This window comes from Heptranchias perlo, chromosome 26, assembly GCF_035084215.1.
Source record: "Heptranchias perlo isolate sHepPer1 chromosome 26, sHepPer1.hap1, whole genome shotgun sequence".
NCBI classification, from domain to species: Eukaryota; Metazoa; Chordata; class Chondrichthyes; order Hexanchiformes; family Hexanchidae; genus Heptranchias; species Heptranchias perlo.
The window spans coordinates 32,785,510-32,804,671 of NC_090350.1; the positions used below are offsets into that span (position 1 = coordinate 32,785,510).

General features: G+C 41.1%; 1 long non-coding RNA gene across 1 annotated transcript in view; it reads right to left on the bottom strand.

The window, feature by feature from the left end:
* LOC137342860 (uncharacterized) overlaps positions 1 to 17,211 on the bottom strand; it is a 54,634-nt gene extending 37,423 nt beyond the window's left edge. The window contains exon 1 of the long non-coding RNA XR_010967375.1: positions 17,142 to 17,211. This is a non-coding gene — a long non-coding RNA (uncharacterized lncRNA). The remainder of the gene's footprint in view (positions 1 to 17,141) is intronic.
* Positions 17,212 to 19,162: the final 1,951 nt, after the last annotated feature.

A 19,162-nucleotide genomic window follows, 5' to 3' on the forward strand; every position in this document is an offset into this window, starting at 1 on the left:
AGGGAATGGGCCCAGCAGCAAGTTGGAGGGCCCCAAATGTAAGATTTAACTTTTTTAAAAAAGCAAATCTTCGGACCTTCTCCAGCTGCATTCCAATTTCCTTTTGGTTTTCTACAGCCAGGGAACAAGCCTGTGCTGGGGTTGAATGGCCCAGGGCAGGAAATGCTGGCCAATCAGAACCTGGACATGTGTAGTCCACTACGCCATTCCGGTCCAGCACTGGGAGGGGTGGGGAAGGAAAATCAGTCCCTGACATTTCTCTATCTATAATGTTGAGTAGTACATAGGGGCATAGGAATACACTTATGTCCAGAAAATAAGTTTTCTAATTGTTACATGATGGTGTACTAAAGACATTTCTTTATAGGATCTATTTTGTATGTGTGTGGGTATGCATGCATGTGCGTGCATGCATGTACATGTGCGGCTCGTGCGCATGTGTGTGTGTGCGTACACGCGGGCATGTGTAAGTGCGCGCATGTGTGAGTGCGTGTATGTGCACGTGGGTGCGCTCGTGTGTGTATGCCCATGTGCGTGTGGGCATGTGCATGTGTGGGTGCGCACACGCACGTGTGTGAGTGTGTTTTTATGTATGCACATGTGAGCATATGTCTCAATTTGCAATGTACTGAAGCGGTTGAATGCACATCAGTACGTGAGATGGCAGCACATTTTTCTCTTGAACAGATAAATCAGCTGATTTTCCCAGCTGACCATTTTCCAGCCCATGCGTGTGCGTGTCTTAATGTTTTGCCTTCACTCCTTTCATTTTTTATGAAACCTGCAGCCATATACAGGGTTCTAGTGGGAAGGGCAAAGTGTTAAACTGTTAAATTAATGAAGTCAATTATTTTAAACCTCCTTGGTAATTTAAAAAACACAAGTTAAATGACTGGATCTCCTCATAAGCAGAACTGATTCAAATTGGTTCTGATAAAGCTTGCTTAATGAAGATACGACTACATCTCAGTAAAGGTCATCAGTACCACCAGAATCAATTTAAATTAGTTCAAGACCTGCCCAGAGAAACCAATAACAAATTGAACCTTTTGGTTTGCTGCATTTATGTAAAATGAGTTGATTCGGTTTCAAATCCCAGTAATAGGAAATAATTTGATTTGAATTGATCTATAAGTAAAGATCAAGGATCAAATCAATGGTAATACACGAACCATCAACAGACATAAAATGTTCATTTTGAAGCAGGTATTTCATTTGTCCTACATTTCACGGAAAATAACTGTTGATTCAGTTAATATATTGCACAAATTAGATTCAAAAATAATGGTGCAGAGAGCCAACTTTCCATCAGTGAAGCTGCTCCAGGACATTTTAATGTAATTATTTCAGCAGGAGGGAGAGCACACGGAATGAAAAGAAAGACATTGAGAGATAATAAGAACTGCAGGGATTTAGTCTACGCAGAACACAGCTGACAAGAGCTGATATGTTCAGAATGTTATGATAATTTCTCTTATCCAGCAGCCTACTGAGAGATTTACTGAAGAAAATAACTATATCTAAAAATACCATAACGATAAGCATTTGGCTAACCTTTAACGTTATATTTGCTGGCTGGGATTAAACTCACTAGGTATTTAAGACTGTATGCTTTAAGGGGATCTGAAAATCTGATAGCTTTCCATTTTATAGTGTCAAATTATAAGGGCCAATCAGAATGACATGTTTGTTGATCAACATTTTTCACTTTTGCAATAAAACTTATAGTTGCATGAGAAAATCGAGCTTCCACCTGGATTTAGAGTATAAATATTTAAGAAAATAATTGCCTGCATTGAAAAAAACTGAGCACATAAACAAAAGTTTGAGGCAGCGATGTCATAAAATGAAAGCGACATCTTAGAAATTGCATGAAAATAATATTTTTAACAAAGCCCTTCTTCTTATGACTATTTTCTTTTAGTGTGTTGACAAATACAATTTTCACTAATCATCCAGACAATACATTACCAAGAATTTAAAACACAGAAACAGGCCATTCAGCCCAACTGGTCTATGCCAGTGTTTATGCTCCACACGAGCCTCCTCCTACCCTACTTCATTAAACTCTATCTGCATATCCTTCTATTTATTTCTCCTTCATGTGTTTATCTAGCTTCCTCTAAAAGGCATCTTTGCTGTTCGCCTCATCTACTCCATGTGGTAGCAAGTTCCACATTCTAACCACTCTCTGGGTAAAGAAGTTTCTCCTGAATTCTTTATTGGATTGTTTAGTGACTCTTATATTTAGGGCCCCTAGTTTTGAACTCCCCCACAGATGGAAACATCTTCTCTATGTCTACCCTATTAAACCCCTTCATAATTTTAAAGGCCTCTATTAGGACACCCCTCAGCCTTCTCTTTTCTAGAGAAAAGAGCCCCAGCCTGTTCAGTCTTTCCTGATAGTTATAACCTCCCAGTTCTGGTATCATCCTTGTAAATCTTTTTTGCACCTTCGCCAGTGCCTCTATATCCTTTTTGTAATATGGAGACCAGAACCGTACACATTATTCCAAGTGTTGTCCAACCAAGAACATTAAGAAAGTGATATAAATACACAAAGAGCTAATGCTGACATGTGGCTTCTTGATGAGATAAGTTTTTTTTTTAAAAGTTCCCTAAATTTTCCTCCCCTCTCCTCCTGAAGGCACTGACTCTTCCTGGGATTCAGTTCCAGTGGGAATCTTGTTCACAATATATTGGTGAGCCTTGCCTGTGAGTGTCATCAGGCTATTTAACTGTGGGTACATTATTGCTGAGCCCAGACCTATCTTCAGTTGATGCCGACACACATGCACTTTCCAGTAGGGGTTACCGAACAGTCATTAGGAGCAGGAACCCTGGCTGTTTTTTTCCATCCCTAGCCTAGAGCACAGAGGTCAATTGTAGGGACTGTGATGAGATAGGTTTTAAGAAACAGGAGATGTTTCTTTTCAGTCTCTGAATTTTGTGATAAAATATATTCCAACAGAAATAGGTTCTATTCAAGGGGCTGGTGACAGGAGGGGCATCAGTTCTTTCAAGAATATTTTTATTCTATTATTACATTTCCTATCGTTTTTAAGATGGACAATTTTCCTTCTACTGTAACATTTTCAATTTCTCTTTATTTATATTGGTATCTTCTTGTTTCATTATATTCAAGTTCAACTAGTCCCTTCTCATTTTGTTTTTCCATTTCATTCACTCATCAGTTTTTGTTATCATTTCCAAGTTCCTCTTCAGTGGTTCTCTAATGACATTCTTTTCAGGCAGTTCCCAGATCCAATTACAGCTCTGCAGATTTTGCTAACTAAACCACACATAGTTATTGGGTCCTAGTCAGCCTCCAGTAATCAAACCCAGACCAACAGGCTGTCGAAGAACAGAGAGAGAAAAAAAATCAAGAGCAAAATAGGCGATTAGTAGGAGCATGCTGACAAAAATAACTGATGATTAGATAGATTTTTTCCAATTCCAATCAGTACAGGAACAATTAATGATCTTTTTCAGTGTCAATCAGTAAATGGGCGTTTAATGATTTTTCCAATGCCTAACAGTACAGAACAGCCATTGGGCTCCCCGTGATTGGACTGTTTCTTTGAAGAGAGCATTTGTTCTAATACTGACTCATACTGCAGACAGTTTACTGCAGAGCTGTCCAATTAGATTTTTGGTGGGGTTCACTTGTCGAAGAGAGAGCCTGTCTGAACCCTACAATCAGTCTCACATTGCACATTGCTGCACCTGCATCAAACTGACGAGCTGCTGAAATGCAACACATTACAAGGTTCAGTTGAGCAATGGAAATACATTTTTAAGAAACAATCCTGGATGTTTCCTAATGCTTATCACTGTGTCAAGTAAATGGAAAAAGAGACTTAAAGCATGTATTCTTACAAAATGCTATAGATTAAGAGATTTCTGCAACAATTGGTGCTAGTAAATCACCTCCTTGTTGCCATTTTTGATGTTTAAAACTGCTAAATTGAATCAGTATGAGAACAGAAATCTTGTGTACAGCTCCCGTTGATGTGAGTGTGAAGTTAATGCACCAGTGAGATCATTAATCGAGAGTGCAGTCCAGGACATTCTGTTATCATTTATGACGTCACCAGGGCACAGTTTCCTGCTTTTTTTTTCCAGGGGAAGTACATACAAAATATCTGTTCTATGCTTCCATGAAGCAGCAATTTTAAAATATAAAACAAGCTAATTAGGACTAATTAGCACTGAGAAATGTACAGATAACACTTTTTGTAACTTTTGGGGTTACATCGAATCTACAGCACGGAACAGGCCATTCGGCCCAACTGGTCTATGCCAACGTTTATACTCCACACAAGCCTCCTCCCACCCCTCTTCATCTAACCCTATCAGCATATCCTTCTATTCCTTTCTCCCTCATGTGCTTATCTAGCTTCCCCTTAAATATTTGCGATAGTTCAGTGGAATATATTCCCATTTACCTAAGATCTGTATGTATCAGATTCTAATGGAAACCTCTGGATGTTGGGAAACAAATTATTGGAAGAGCAGATTTGGATCCAGGTCCATCATTTGTGTGTCCCTGCTTTAGAGTATTTTTAATGGGAACTGCATACAGGGGACAGTCTGCTTGCCATAAGGATGTTCCCAGAGAGGATTCAACAAAACTTGGCATTTATTCCAATATCCACTGACTCCTAGCTCTCTCAATTAAAAGATAGCAAAACAATGTTTCACAATATACAAAGAGATCAATGCACCACAACTGCACTGTTTTAAGCCATTTGATTACAGAAGGAAGCATTCAATACTAATGTAAAAACATACAATGAAGTTTATTTCCAGATTTTTAATTGAGAAATGTTCTACAGGTTTGTCTAATCTATTTATAATATGTTAGAATTTGCAGTAAAATTGTTTTTTAGCGTATGTTAAAAGCCGGAAACCAGCCATCGTTTGACAAGAGGTTCAGTATTCATAGGGTTAAATCTAAATGAGTACAGTATCTCGACAAAATACTGGAGCAACCCCTGTTCCTGGGTTCACAATCCGCCTCACTAGAGGCAGATGATAAATAATAACAAAATAAAATGGCACAGAATGGAGCAGATGGGTTGAAGTAAAAACAATGGAGCAAATCACATGCCTGGGACTCTCTGCTCAACAAGCAGCAAAGAAATAAGCAAGTAGGTAACCAGTGTCACTGCTTGAAGGAATGAAATTTAATGAACCTCTCAAAAAGGGCCTATATTTTTAGAAAGGTTCTTGTGCTATCTACCATTATTCTAATCAACTTTCCAGCACAGTTTACACTGGACTAGGCAACCGAGTGCTGATTAAAATACAAGGCACAGTCAATGTTTTAATCAGCTCAAGGTCCCTGTTGCAACTTAAAAACATGCTGGAAGATTCATTATAACCATAACTAGACAAGACAAAAGCTAATCTTGGCAGTTTAGAAACTGTGTAGTACTGCTTCAGATTTACTGAGCTCGTTCCTGGAATGCCGGCTTTTATCTGGCATTGCTGACTGCTGCCTCAAGTAACAGCAATAGTGTAATCGTTGCTATTATATTCAGTGTTGCAAATCTCATTTACAGATATCAGTGCTCCCAGCTCTACGGGGAGATCCTGGGGTGGATTTTCAACTGAATGGCCACCCATTTCTTTCCTGTAAAATGGGCGACCGGCAGAGGAAAATCTGGTGGGGATCATGTGCACATATTTGCCCACCTGATTCAATTTGCAGGAAGGCCTTTAAATGGGTGCCATCTCTTTGGGATTGAGGTAGCTCCAGATGACACACCCTTTGGTTGAAAATTGGATGTGAGTCAAACTTCTGTAGCAAACTTAGTAATCCAATATCTGAGCTAGGCAGCCCTTCAGTACTCCAGGTCACTATCGTTAATTGACCATTGGACTGGCTCTTAGAGGAACCTGGAGGGGTAGACCTATTACTAGGAGCTGGGATTCTTCTTGATGTGCTGCAGATAACCTTTGCAGGCCAATGCCTAAATGGGTAGGGTGTACTGGACTGGGCAACAGTGGAAAGCTTAACAGTGCTCTGTGCTGGTATGTTATAAGGTTAAACTCCAACAGTTCCCATGTGCACACTTGGGGGTCCCTAAGGCTTGCCTTGGTAAACCTATGTCCCAGATCTTTAGACTTAGGAAAGTGAGCTGTTTCCCTTTGGGGAAGGAGTGTGCATTCCCTATTAGACAAACAGAAACTCTACCTCTGTGCACTTTACAGTAACTTGATTTGGAGGTTCTTAAACATGGTAATGGGTTTCTACATATGTCAGACGCACAGATGGTCACAAATCAAAATCCCCATTTTAAAATCTCTCCATGGCTTTGGCCCGGCCTATCTGGGGAATCTGCATCAGCCATATTTCCTCATCCCCACCTTCCACTCCCCTGACTTTGGGTTACAGCATGTCCATCGCCTTCATGATCCACCATCAAAGGTCGATCTTTAAAATCTATAATCGTTAAAGCAATGGACTGTGGAATACTGTAAGAATATGTTTAGTTTTCATCTGCTAATATTGCTGCTAGTAATTTCAAGCCTCATCTCTTTGATGGTACCTTCGCTCTCCCTCCTTTCAAATTCCTTCACGTCAATGTTCCCCTGTCCTTCTTGTAAAACATTCTTCAAGATTATTTCATGTGAGTGCTAAATAAATGTAAGTTGTTGTTCTTGTTGTTGAATCAGCTTCCATCTTGCGTGCAGAACTGGCTCCAAATGCCCTGCAGATTTATTCTATTATAAAGAGTGGTTTGGACATATTAGAATTGGCTTTTGGGTACTAAGGTGACAAATGTTATCAAAAGGATTTAAGACTGCCCTTTTTGGAAGACATCCCAAAGTTTAATATCCCTTATCTGATCTATTCCTTAAAGTGGGTAGCCTTCCTTCCAGATCAATAAAATTGTTCTTGCTGAAAGATATTGTGAACAGCTTGGATTTTGTATGATCAATTGTTTCTAGTACAGGAATTCCGATGCAAACTATTTTGGCAAGAAATGAGATACTTGGATTGGGTACTAAATGTAAATTGTACACTGGAATTTTTTTTTAAGAGGCCAAAGATAATGAGTTAATTACTGTATTGAATATAGATTGAAAAAATGTAAGTGTTTTGCAGCATTTGAGTTCAGCTGAATTAATCCGTTCTTTTCTCCTCCTAATCTGAGACTGAACTTTTTGGACTCTAAGGGAATCAAGGGATATGGGGATCGGGAGGGAGAGTGGAGTTGAGGTCGAAGATCAGCCACGATCTTATTGAATGGTGGAGCAGGCTCGAGGGGCCGTATGGCCTACTCCTTCTCCTATTTCTTATTTCTTATGTTCTTAACTGCATAAATCCATGGGTCTGGCATCCACTTCATTATAAGCAACAGGACTGACAACTAACAAATCTCAACACTAGAGATAAGTGACCAAGTCAATTCATAGAATCATAGAAATTTATGGCACAGAAGGAGGCCCATCATGTCTATGCTAGCTGAAAAAGAGCTATCCAGCCTAATTCCACTTTCCAGCACTTGGTCTGTAGTCTCGTAGGTTACGGCACTTCAAGTGCATATCCAAGTACTTCTTAAATGTGATGAGGGTTTCTGCCTCTACCACCCTTTCAGGCAGTAAGTTCCAGATCCCCACCGCCCTCTGGGTGAAAAAATTTCTCCTCAGCTCCCATCTAATCCTTCTACCAATTACTTTAAATCTATGCCCCCTGGTTATTGACCCCTCTGCTAAGGGAAATGGGTCTTTCCTAACCACTCTATCTAGGCCCCTCATAATTTTATACACCTCAATTAAATCTCCCCTCAGCCTCCTCTGTTCCAAAGAAAACAACCCCAGCCTATCCAATCTTTCCTCATAGCTAAAATCCTCCAGTCCTGGCAACATCCTTGTAAATCTCCTCTGTACCCTTGCTAGTGCAATCATATCTTTCCTGTAATGTGGTGACTAGAACTGTATGCAGTACTCGAGCTGTGGCCGAACTAGTGTTTTATACAGTTCTAGCATAACCTCCCTGCTCTTATATTCTGTGCTTCGCTTAATAAAGGAAAGTATGCCACATGCCTTCTTAACCACCTTATCCACCTGTTCTGCTACCTTCAGGGATCTGTGGACATGCACTCCAAAGTCCCTTTGTTCCTCTACACCTCTCAGTATCCACCCATTTATTGTGTATTCCCTTGCCTTGTTTGCCTTCGCCAAATGCATTACCTCTCACTTCTCCAGATTGAGTTCCATTTGTCATTTTTCTGTCCATCTGACCAGTCCATTGATATCTTCCTGCAGTCTACAGCTTTCCTCCTCACTATCAGCCACACGGTCAATTTTTGTATCATCTGCAAAATTCTTAATCATGTCCCCTACATTTATGTCTAAATCATTTGCACCACAAAAAGAAAGGGACCTAGTACTGAGTCCTGTGGAACCCCACTGGAAACAGCCTTCCAGTCACAAAAACACCTGTCGACCATTACCCTTTGCTTCCTGTCACTGAGCCAATTTTGGATCCAACTTGCCACTTTCCCTTGGATCCTATGGGCTTTTACTTTTCAGTATTCAGATTGAGCCTGGTTCTTTAATGAAATGTCAACACATACATTCAAAAGGCCAAGGTTCTCTCTTGCATGGCATCATTTTGGAAGCTGCAGCACATTAGTTTTGCAGCTAGTGTCAGCTCTTAAAAAGGAGGTTGTGAATGGCTGTTGCATGTAGAGAAATAAGAGATAAACTGGGAGCGATTACCAGGGAGTTATCTTGTCAGGGGTTCATGTGAAGTTCAAAAGATTTGTATTGAATATCAAGACAGTACTACTGGGAACTCATTACCCCTCACCTCATTGTTTTTACAGCATATACTAACAGATATTCAATGGCATTAGTCATGGTAAGTCAACTGATGTGCTATTTATGGCTGCAACAATGTACCATGTATTATTCAACAACAACTTGCACTTATATAGCGCCTTTAACATAATAAACGTCCCAAGACGCATCACAGGAGTGTTATCAGACAAAATTTGACACCGAGCTACATAAGGAGATATTAGGATAGGTGACCAAAAGCTTAGTCAAAGAGGTAGGTTTTAAAGAGTGTCTTAAAGGAGGAGAGGTTGGCAGAGAGGTTGAGAGGTTTAGGGAGGAAGTTCCAGAGCTTAGGGCCTAGGCAGCTGAAGGCATGGTCGCCAATGGAAATCAGGGATGCACAAGTAGCCAGAATTGGAGGAACGCAGAGGTCTCGGAGGGTTGTAGGGTTGGAGGAGGTTACAGAGATAAGGAGGGGAAAGGCCATGGAGAGATTAGAACACTAGGATGAGAATTTTAAATTCGAGGCGTTGCTGGACCAGGAGCCAATGCAGGTCAGTGAGCTCAGGGATGATGGGTGAACATTCACCTGAGGTCAGGTCATCTAAGTTATTTGAACATGCTCCCTGTGCACATTGGCCAGGTGTAGGGTGTGCAATTGAATTGCTGATGGGATAGAGCTGTTGGGAAATCTTGTTAGAGATACAGCTACTGAAAGGTAAGCAAAAACATCATGTGTGCTGAAAATAGTTTTTAATAATTGCCAACCGTTCCAAAAGTTATATGGGCAAAGTGCTTGGCCAAAAACAAGGAAAGGTGAACATAATATAGGAGCACGAAATGGAGCCTGAGGGCAAGTGGTGGAGCAATGCAGCACTCTACTGCATTTAATTACTGATGAAGTGGATGTACTGCTATATGAAATAGCTGTGAGCAGGGTTGGCTTTCTTCGGCTCTACAAGACAATGCACAATGACTGGCAAGAGGTGGTGACTAGGCTCAATGTTATGTATAGAACCTCTAGGACTCAGAAATAGATAAAGGAGAAGGTGGCTTATTTTAAGGAATCTAGTAAGTTTAGACTATCCAAAGGTACCATGTACCAGGTGGATGGCCCAAAATTGCATGCCACAAAATGTCTGCCAAACTGTTCTAAGTTTACTGCTTGCTTATGCCATGCCCATGCACAACCTTTTAGTTCCTTCATTGTATCTCATGCGTACACAAATTTCAGCAGACCACACATTTAAGCTGAAACTTGAAAGCCTTGCCAAACTTTTTTATTAACACCCGATAGACTTCAGGTTGGGCATGTGCCAGCATTCATGGACCTTCTGGACTTTGAGAAATGCATTTGTGCTGTTACATTGGGTGGATGTTTCATGCTGATCAGTGGAAAAGGAGAGGAAAGTGCTGGTCATGTTGACTAGTGTATCAGTTGCCAGTTTGATACATACATGAGGAGAACATTAGCTGATACTGCAACACCAGCTGGGATTGAGCCTCAGTTAAAAACAATGGTGGCCTGTTAACCACTGGCTGTACAATCCCTATACTGCTTGTTGGCTCCAGTGTCATAGCTCTGCATTAGTTCCCCACTGAATTGGAAAAACCTGAGGTAGTTCTCCTCAGTTACAACAGATAGATGTGGTGAGATATGCACAAATGGTTTGGTTATTGCTGAACTCCCTGTCATGCCTTCTTTTATGCTAAAACATAGAACTAGGTTAGATGCTAGGAGGTGCTTCTTTTTGCAGAGAGTTATCAGCCCTGGAACCAGTTGCATGCAGTGAGTGCACATTAGCTGCTAGCATTCAAAAGGGCATTTGCCAAGTTCCTGCAAATGGCAAACACTGCTACCTATAGAAGATAGGTGGGTCATTGGGGGGTTGTGTCATCCAGTCATGCTGGTCACCTGGAGCTTGCTTGGCCATCTTCAGGTGTTGAAGAGGAATTTCCCAGAGTTTTTTTCCTAAATTGGCCTGAGGTGTTTTTCTCAATTTTTTTGCCTCTCCCAGAAGATTGTATGACTCTGTGTGGGGAGTGGGAGGGAGGGTGATGGTAAGTGTAAGTTACACCAGGACAGGACAGGACAGGTTTGAACAGCCAGCTGCTGTTTTCCTATCCTCTGTCATACGTTTTACATATTTGTATTTTGTATCACCCGCCTATGAAATGCTGTATTTGATGCACTTGAAAAGCAATTAGTAAAAGAAAGCTTCCAAAATTAAAAATAAAATCAGAAATATGGAAAACAAATGTGAAATTTAAAGCAACTGTATTGAAATGGAACTGCAAACATCACAAAAAAAATATTCAGACTGCAATTAAGAGCTCCTTCACCCTGGAATTTCCTTTATTCCCATTCAAATTGGTAATCTAGAGTAAGGAGGCTGGAATTGAAAGAAATAACTCCCATTTATATAGTGCCTTTCACAGCCTCAGGATGCCTAAAGGACTTCACAACCAATGAATTACTCTTGAAGAGTACTCACTGTAATGTAGACAAGTGCGGCAGTCAATTTGTGCACAGCAAGGTACCACAAACAGCAATGAGATAAAGGCCAGTTAATTTGTTTTTTGGAGGTGTTGATTAAGGGGTTATTAGTTCGGGGTTTGGGAGAATTCCACTGCTCTCCTTCAAATAGTGCCAAGGGATCCTCTACGTTCGCCTAAACCAACCAATGGGACCTCAGCTTAACATCTTGTTTGAAAAACAGCACATCCAAAAATGTAGCACATCCCTCACAAAAGCATGTTAGTCTCGATTATGTACTCAAGTCTTGGAATGGGGCTTGAACCCATAACCTTATGACTCAAAGGTCAAAGTACTACCACTGAGCCAAAGACACAAACGTGTAAGAGTCCTTCTTAAAAGATTTAATGACTGTGTGGCTATCACTCAAAGTTTATCAAGGAAAACATTTGTATCCCATTGTGATCAAATTCTCTTCAAGAAATGCATGCAAGTTCAATGGTAGTTAAGTGGTGATCCAAGTGTCCATGTTTTCAGGTAGTCATGGGAGATTCCAAGACAATTTGCATAGTTGGCCTGTGTTATTTTTGGGGACTAGATTTAGCCTTTGGTTTGTCACAGAAAGCTAGCCAGGAAACAGTACTGACTTGTCCACAGCGAAGTCTGTATGCAACAACATTCTAACTTATCTGACCGAGGAGGATGATACGGATTCAGAAACTAACTTAGGGATTGAAGTGAGACCATAACAGATGTATTGTTGAATCTAAATAGATAACTGTGAGTACAAGTTGTTTTTCTCTTATGTGAAATACTGTTATTACTCACGCACAGCAGTGCTAGTTAATTATAGGTCTGTGAAGAATCACCAGTAATGTACTGCCATCAGTGTCACATCCGCCATTTCTTTGTCTTTGGAATAGAAATATTTTACTCACAGCATATTGAAGAGAATACATTATTTCAAACGTGACATTTTTAAAGGGAAAAGCAGTTTGTGGAGGCAATAAAATGGATAATTTAAAATAAACTATTTAGTAAACAAGTTTACAATGAGTTTCCCCATTCACTTTTTGTGAAATTTTTTGTGACAAAAATTTAAAGCTACCCATTTATTAAAGGTGAGTTAATGGAGGTCTAGGTATCACATTTTCAGCACAGTATATAGCAGGAGTTGAAAAGGTAAATAAAATGTTGGGGCATATGAAACAGACCTATAGAATACAAATACAAGGAACAGATCAATAGCTCCAAAAGGGAGCTATTTTCTCAATGCCCACCAAAAGGTAGTTCAACATCTCTAGGACCTTTAGTAAGGGATGTGGTATTCCAGCCTTATTGAAAAACTGGCCTGCTGAACTGGTGATTTCCTCAGAAGATGTAAACATCATGCCATTACAAATAGGGATTGTTTTCTTATCAAACAGCAATGCAGGAGTGCCTTAGGGAAGTGTGCTTGGCCTCAGTCTGATTGTTGTCTCCAGCAGTGACATGGAAAATGTCATGAGAGTGACATTATCATCTTTGCTGATAACAATATCTTCTGCAATGTGATTTACTTTCCATCTGAAAGACAATTGATGACCAAACCACAAAGGCAGGTATAGACAAAATGAGAAGGCAAACGGTATGTTATCTTCAGCAGTGAGAAAATGAAGTCATTAACTGTGGAATAAGATGGATTGTGATGTTACCCACCCACCTCTGCTTGCTAAGGGTTTCAAACTCTCTTCAGTCATCAACGGTCCAATCTTTGGCTTAGTAGTCATATCTGTTCTACACTGAGGTAAACAAAGGTGTCAGAAGAGACCATTCCTCAGGAAAGCTTAGTCTATTTGGAACATAGTAGCCCTGTTTGGAAGGCTCTAGAGAAAACATAACCTTTGCTTCTGGACTCAGCATTGTCCAAAGATATATAACCTAGTGAAGTTGATGAGGATGATCCACTACATGCCAGATCCCAGTCTGCACAAAATCAGATAATTACGGATGAGGGAGGCATTTTGGCCCATTTTAATTCATCCATCTAGCAACACCCTGTAGTCCACCCATTGCAGCATCCAATTGCCTCCTGAATGATTCCAGGGTTTTAAAAGAAATAGATGAGGGCATTACAGATGCATTAATCATAATTTTCCAAAGCTGTCTAGATTCAGACATTGTGCCTTCATATTGGAAAATTGTCTTCCGGGCCATACAGAAGACCCAATCCCTGGAATTGGAGATGGAATCTCTCTCCAGGAGCAGAGTGGACTCCCAGCAATTTTGGGCCCAATATGTCTAGTGCGTAATTCTGTCCATTATATTCCAGCCATTACACTTTGTTAAGGATGCAATTCAATCTTAAAAAAACGACTTCCATTTATAAAGCACCTTTAACGTAGTACAATGTCCCAAGGCACTTCACAGGAGTGTTATCAAAAAAAAAGGAGAAAGAAAGCCGGTTATTTAATGCTGTGTGCTTTTAACCTGGTGAAACTACCAAGCATATTCCAAGCTTCATGATCCCCTCCCCAAACAACAACTGCACTTTGGTTGACCTCACTTTATGTTTACTTAATAGCAATTGGACTTTGTGACCTTAAAGGGGACACAGCTTCACCCGAGCAGAAGATTAATACATCGTGCATTACATGGTGTAACACTCCTGCCATTATCAAGCAGCATATCGTCTTACTTACTGTGAGCATGGGAGATCTGCTAGCATTAAAAAAAACGAATCAGGCCTCACGAGAAGAATCATGTGCAATTGTGGTCACACTGCTTGAGACAGGGAAGCAGTGCAAAGGATTCAGAAAAGGACAATGTAGAGGATTCCAGACTTTTGATCATTGTGCTATTCTCAATAGAAGAAGGATTAAAAGAATACAATGATCCAAGTTTTTAAATAATGAAGGGAATCAATAATGTCGATATTGAGAGGTACATTTGTAGAGTCAATGTAGGAGACTCAGAGGTACATTTTAAGCTACAGTAGACACATGCTGAATTTAACTTAATGAATAATGTCTTCGCATTTACTAAGTCTCATTGATTTTGGAATAGATTACCACTGTACTGTGGTGGAGCTGGTTCATCTTGTATAAATTCTTGACTAAGTAGGGTGTAGACGGTATTTGCTTTAGGGGGGTGGGAGTAAAAAAATCAGATCAGCTTCTGATATAGAACCTGGATGACAGAATGAGCTGTTCCTAGATTCATTAGTTTTTAACTGATTTATATCATAGTATCATAGTGGCTACAGCACAGGAGGAGGCCATTCAGCCCATTGTGCCTGTGCCTACTCTTTGAAAGAGCTATCCAATTAATCCCACTCCCCTGCTCTTTCCCCACAGCCAGGTAATTTTTTTTTCCCTTCAAGTATTTATCCAATTCCCTTTTGAATGTTACTATTGAATGTACTTCCACCACCCTTTCAGGCAGTGCATTCCAGATCATTACAACTCACTGCATAAAAAAATGTTTCCTTGTGTCGCCTCTGGTACTTTTGTCGATCACCTTAAATCTGTGTCCTCTGGTTACCAACCCTTCTGCCACTGGAAACAGTTTCTTCTTGTTTTTTCTATCAAAATCGTTCATGATTTTGAACACCTCTACCAAATCTCCCCTTAACCTTCTCTGTTCTAAGGAGGACAACCCCAGCTTCTCCAATCTCTCCACATAACTGAAGTCCTTCATCCCTGGTACTACTTTAGTAAATCTCTTCTGTACCCTCTCTAAGACCTTGACATCCTTCCTAAAGTGTGGCACCCAAAATTGATCACAATACTCCAGCTGAGGCCTAACTAGTGTATAATAAAGGTTTAGCATAACTTCCTTGCTTTTGTTCTCTATGCCTCTAGTAGTAAAGCCCAGGATTCCATATGCTTTTTTAACAGCCTTCTCAACTTTTCCTGCCATCTTCAAAGATTTGTGTTCATACACCCCCAGGTGTCTCTGTCCCTGCACCCCCTTTAAAATTGTACCATTTAATTTATATTGCCTCTCCTCATTCTCCCTACCAAAATGTATCACTTCACACTTCTCTACATTAAATTTCATCTGAAGTGTGTCTGCCCATTTCACCAGCCTGTTTATGTCTTTCTGAAGTCTGTTACTATCCTCCACATTGTTTACTACATTTCCGAGTTTCGTGTCATCTGCGCTATATTATAGATAAAAAGCTATATAATTTTGGAAACTGGGCTAAAACCCATAAAAAGAGAAAGACTTACATTTATATAGTACCTTTCATGTCCTCAGGGTATCCCAAAGTGCTTCACAACCATTGACTGAATTACTTTGGACTGTAGTCATTCTTGTTTTTGTAGGTAAACATGGCAGCCAACTTGCATATAGCAAGGTCCCACCAACAACAAGATAAATGACCAGTTAATTTGTTTATAGTGATTTTGGTTGAGAGATAGATGTTGACTGGACACTGGTAGAAAACCACGACTCCTTGAATAGTGCCATGGGTCTTTTGCATCCACAGGAACAGACAGAGGAGGCCTCAGTTTATATCTCATTTGCAAGACAACACCTCCATCCATTCAGTAGCTGTGCAGCTGGTTTAGCTGGTGTAAATGTCTTAAACAAAAGTATCAGCCAAAGTTTATTTGCATGTATTTAAAGTGCAGCTACTGGAAGTAAATTACCCTCGAGTTGTGCTCCATAAATTAATTGCTTCCTTCTGATAAATTATCCCTAAGCTGCTCTCCATAAATTCAGCATGTTCCGTAATGAATTCCTCCATGACCCGTCATCAATAAATGAAACAAATACCCCAGTAAATTATTCACAGCTATGCCCAATAAATAACAAACTTGCTCGTAACTTACGAATGGTGTTCCCTCAAATTTAGTTACATTGCCCCTGAACTGTGCTCGAGCCAGAATCCGAATAAATTCATTCTGTTCTCACTCACCAATCCAGTTCCTCGCTGGGTCGGCCTGGCAGAAAGCTCATTGCTGTTTCCCGCCCAGGCCTATGAGTAAGAATTGCAGTCAGGTCCCAATGACATCATTGAGACCCGACATGCCCGTGCTAAAAAGGATCCTACCGGCTTTGGGCAGTGAAACTCCTGGAGGATCAGCTCCCAGTCTCTCCAGGGTGGGTAATTGAACTTAGGGATTTTAACTGCCCATTCGCCAAATTATCTCTAGGGGGACAGGTTTATACGGTGTCAGCTGTGGCTCAGTGAGCAGCACTCTTGCCTTCTGAGTTAAAAGGTTGTGGATTCAAGTCCCACTCCAGGAACTTGAGCACAAAATCTAGGCTGACACTCCAGTGCAGCGCTGAGGGCGTGCTTCACTGTCTTTTGGATGAGATGTTAAACTGAGGCCCCATCTGCCCTCTCAGGTGGGTGCAAAAGATCCCTTGGCACTTTTCGAAGAAGAGCAGGAAGAGTTCTCCCCGATGTCCTGGGCAATATTTATCCCTCAACCAACATCGCTGAAAACAGATTATCTGGTTATTATCTCATTACTGTTCGTGGGACCTTGCTGTGCGTAAATTGGCTGCCGTGTTTCCTACATTACAACAGTGACTACACTTCAAAAGTACTTCAGTGGCTGTAAAACGCTTTGGGATGTCCTGAGGTCGTGAAAGGCACTATATAAATGCAAGTTCTTTCTTCTCTTATGGGTAATATCCCCTATTGCCTGTTTCACATAAATTATTGTATAATCAAGGTGAAAAAGAATAGGTTCCACTCTATGAATACAATATTACCTACAATATAGTAACACTGAACTCAATGCAAAGCTCCACATATTCTACAGCGTCAAATCAGCATGTGTTGCAACTTTACAGTTGATTCAAAGCCTAATTTCTCATCTAAATGGTGCAGTTATTTACTCCAGACTTACAGCAATGTAAAACTTCTCACCTCCAGATGCCAAATTCTAAAGTTTACTGTAACTCAGAGGATTCACAACAGGTTGGATGTCGTATTATGTGGCAAAGGAAGAACAGAACACACTGCTCAGCCTGGCAATTTGATATCAGCTGATGCATGACCTGGAACAGACCACTGATGTGTGGAAATACTGGTGTAATCTACAGTGGCAAAAAAAAAACAGTGCCCAGGCAGGGGAATGTGAGGGGGTTGTGAGAACTATGGAGATCAGTAGCACACTCCCTGGAAATATTTAGAAAGCGAGACAAATAAATAGGCATCATTGCTGCATTTTGCATTTATATTTCACAAGGAATAAATAATGTATATAGAAGGATACCATAGAAATGCATTAGCTTGGAATATGGAAGAGACTAGTCCACCGTCAAAAAGAATAGCTAACATTTATAAATTACGCTGCTCTACCTGTTTAATGGTGTTGAAAGCTCTCGAAGCATTTAGAATTGCCATTTGGGTTTATGTCATCCTACACTGAATGCATGGCATAAAAACATGACAGTAGGAGCACCTCACTCTACCGCAAGCCCACGGACAACCTCACGATGCTCCACTTTTCCAGCTTCCACCCTAACCACGTCAAAGAGGCCATCCCCTATGGACAGGCCCTGCAAATACACAGGGTCTGCTCAGACGAGGAGGAACGCGATGGACACCTACAGACGCTGAAAGACGCCCTAGTAAGAACGGGATATGACGCTCGACTCATCGATCGACAGTTCCGACGGGCCACAGCAAAAAATCGCATAGACCTGCTCAGGAGACTAACACGGGACGCAACCAACAGAGTACCCTTTGTCGTCCAGTACTTCCCCGGAGCGGAGAAACTACGCCATGTTCTCTGCAGCCTTCAACATGTCATCAATGAGGACAAACACCTCTCTATGGCCATCCCCACACCTCCACTACTCGCCTTTAAACAGCCACCCAACCTCAAACAGACCATCATTCGCAGCAAATTACCTAGCTTTCAAGAGAACAGCGTCCACGACACCACACAACCCTGCCACGGTAACCTCTGCAAGACATGCCAGATCATCGACACAGATACCACCATCACACGAGAGGACACCACCCACCAGGTGCATGGTTCATACTCCTGTGACTCGGTCAACGTTGTCTACCTCATACGTTGCAGGAAAGGATGCCCCAGAGCATGGTACATTGGCGAGACCATGCAGACGCTGCGACAACGGATGAACGGACACCGCGCAACAATCGCCAAACAGGAGGGTTCCCTCCCAGTCGGGGAACACTTCAGCAGTCATGGACATTCATCCACCGACCTTCGGGTAAGCGTACTCCAAGGCGGCCTTCGAGACACACGACAACGCAAAATCGTCGAGCAGAAATTGATAGCCAAGTTCCGCACCCATGAGGACGGCCTCAACCGGGATCTTGGGTTCATGTCACGCTACACGTTACCCCACCAGCGAACAAATGTTATCTGTTTTTAATATAACGGGTCAGTTGCTGTCTTTTCTATGTTTCTACCTCTCTATCTCTGTTTTTTTTTGTTTGTTGTTTTTTTTTGGTGATTTGTATATTCTGTGTGACCTGGCAGGTAACACCTGTCTGTCTGCACACTGATTGCCTTGGCAACGGGCAGTTGAAAAAACTGTCTGTACTCACCAAGCATTGTTCTGTGAATTATAAATGCGATTTCATTTCGAGGATTTCATTTTCACATCGTTCACCTGACGAAGGAGGAAGCCTCCGAAAGCTTGTGAATTTAAAATAAAATTGCTGGACTATAACTTGGTGTTGTAAAATTGTTTACAATTGTCAACCCCAGTCCATCACCGGCATCTCCACATCATGAATATTAGGAAGGGATTAATGGAGGATGGGCTACATCCAGAGTTGATTCTCACACCACCAACCTTTCCACACAAGTACACACCTAGCAACTGAACACTGTGTAGGTGCTTTAACTAGGTGATCATAAACATGACGCGTCATCACCTTCTCTCCCCCATGCCAAAGGAGAAACA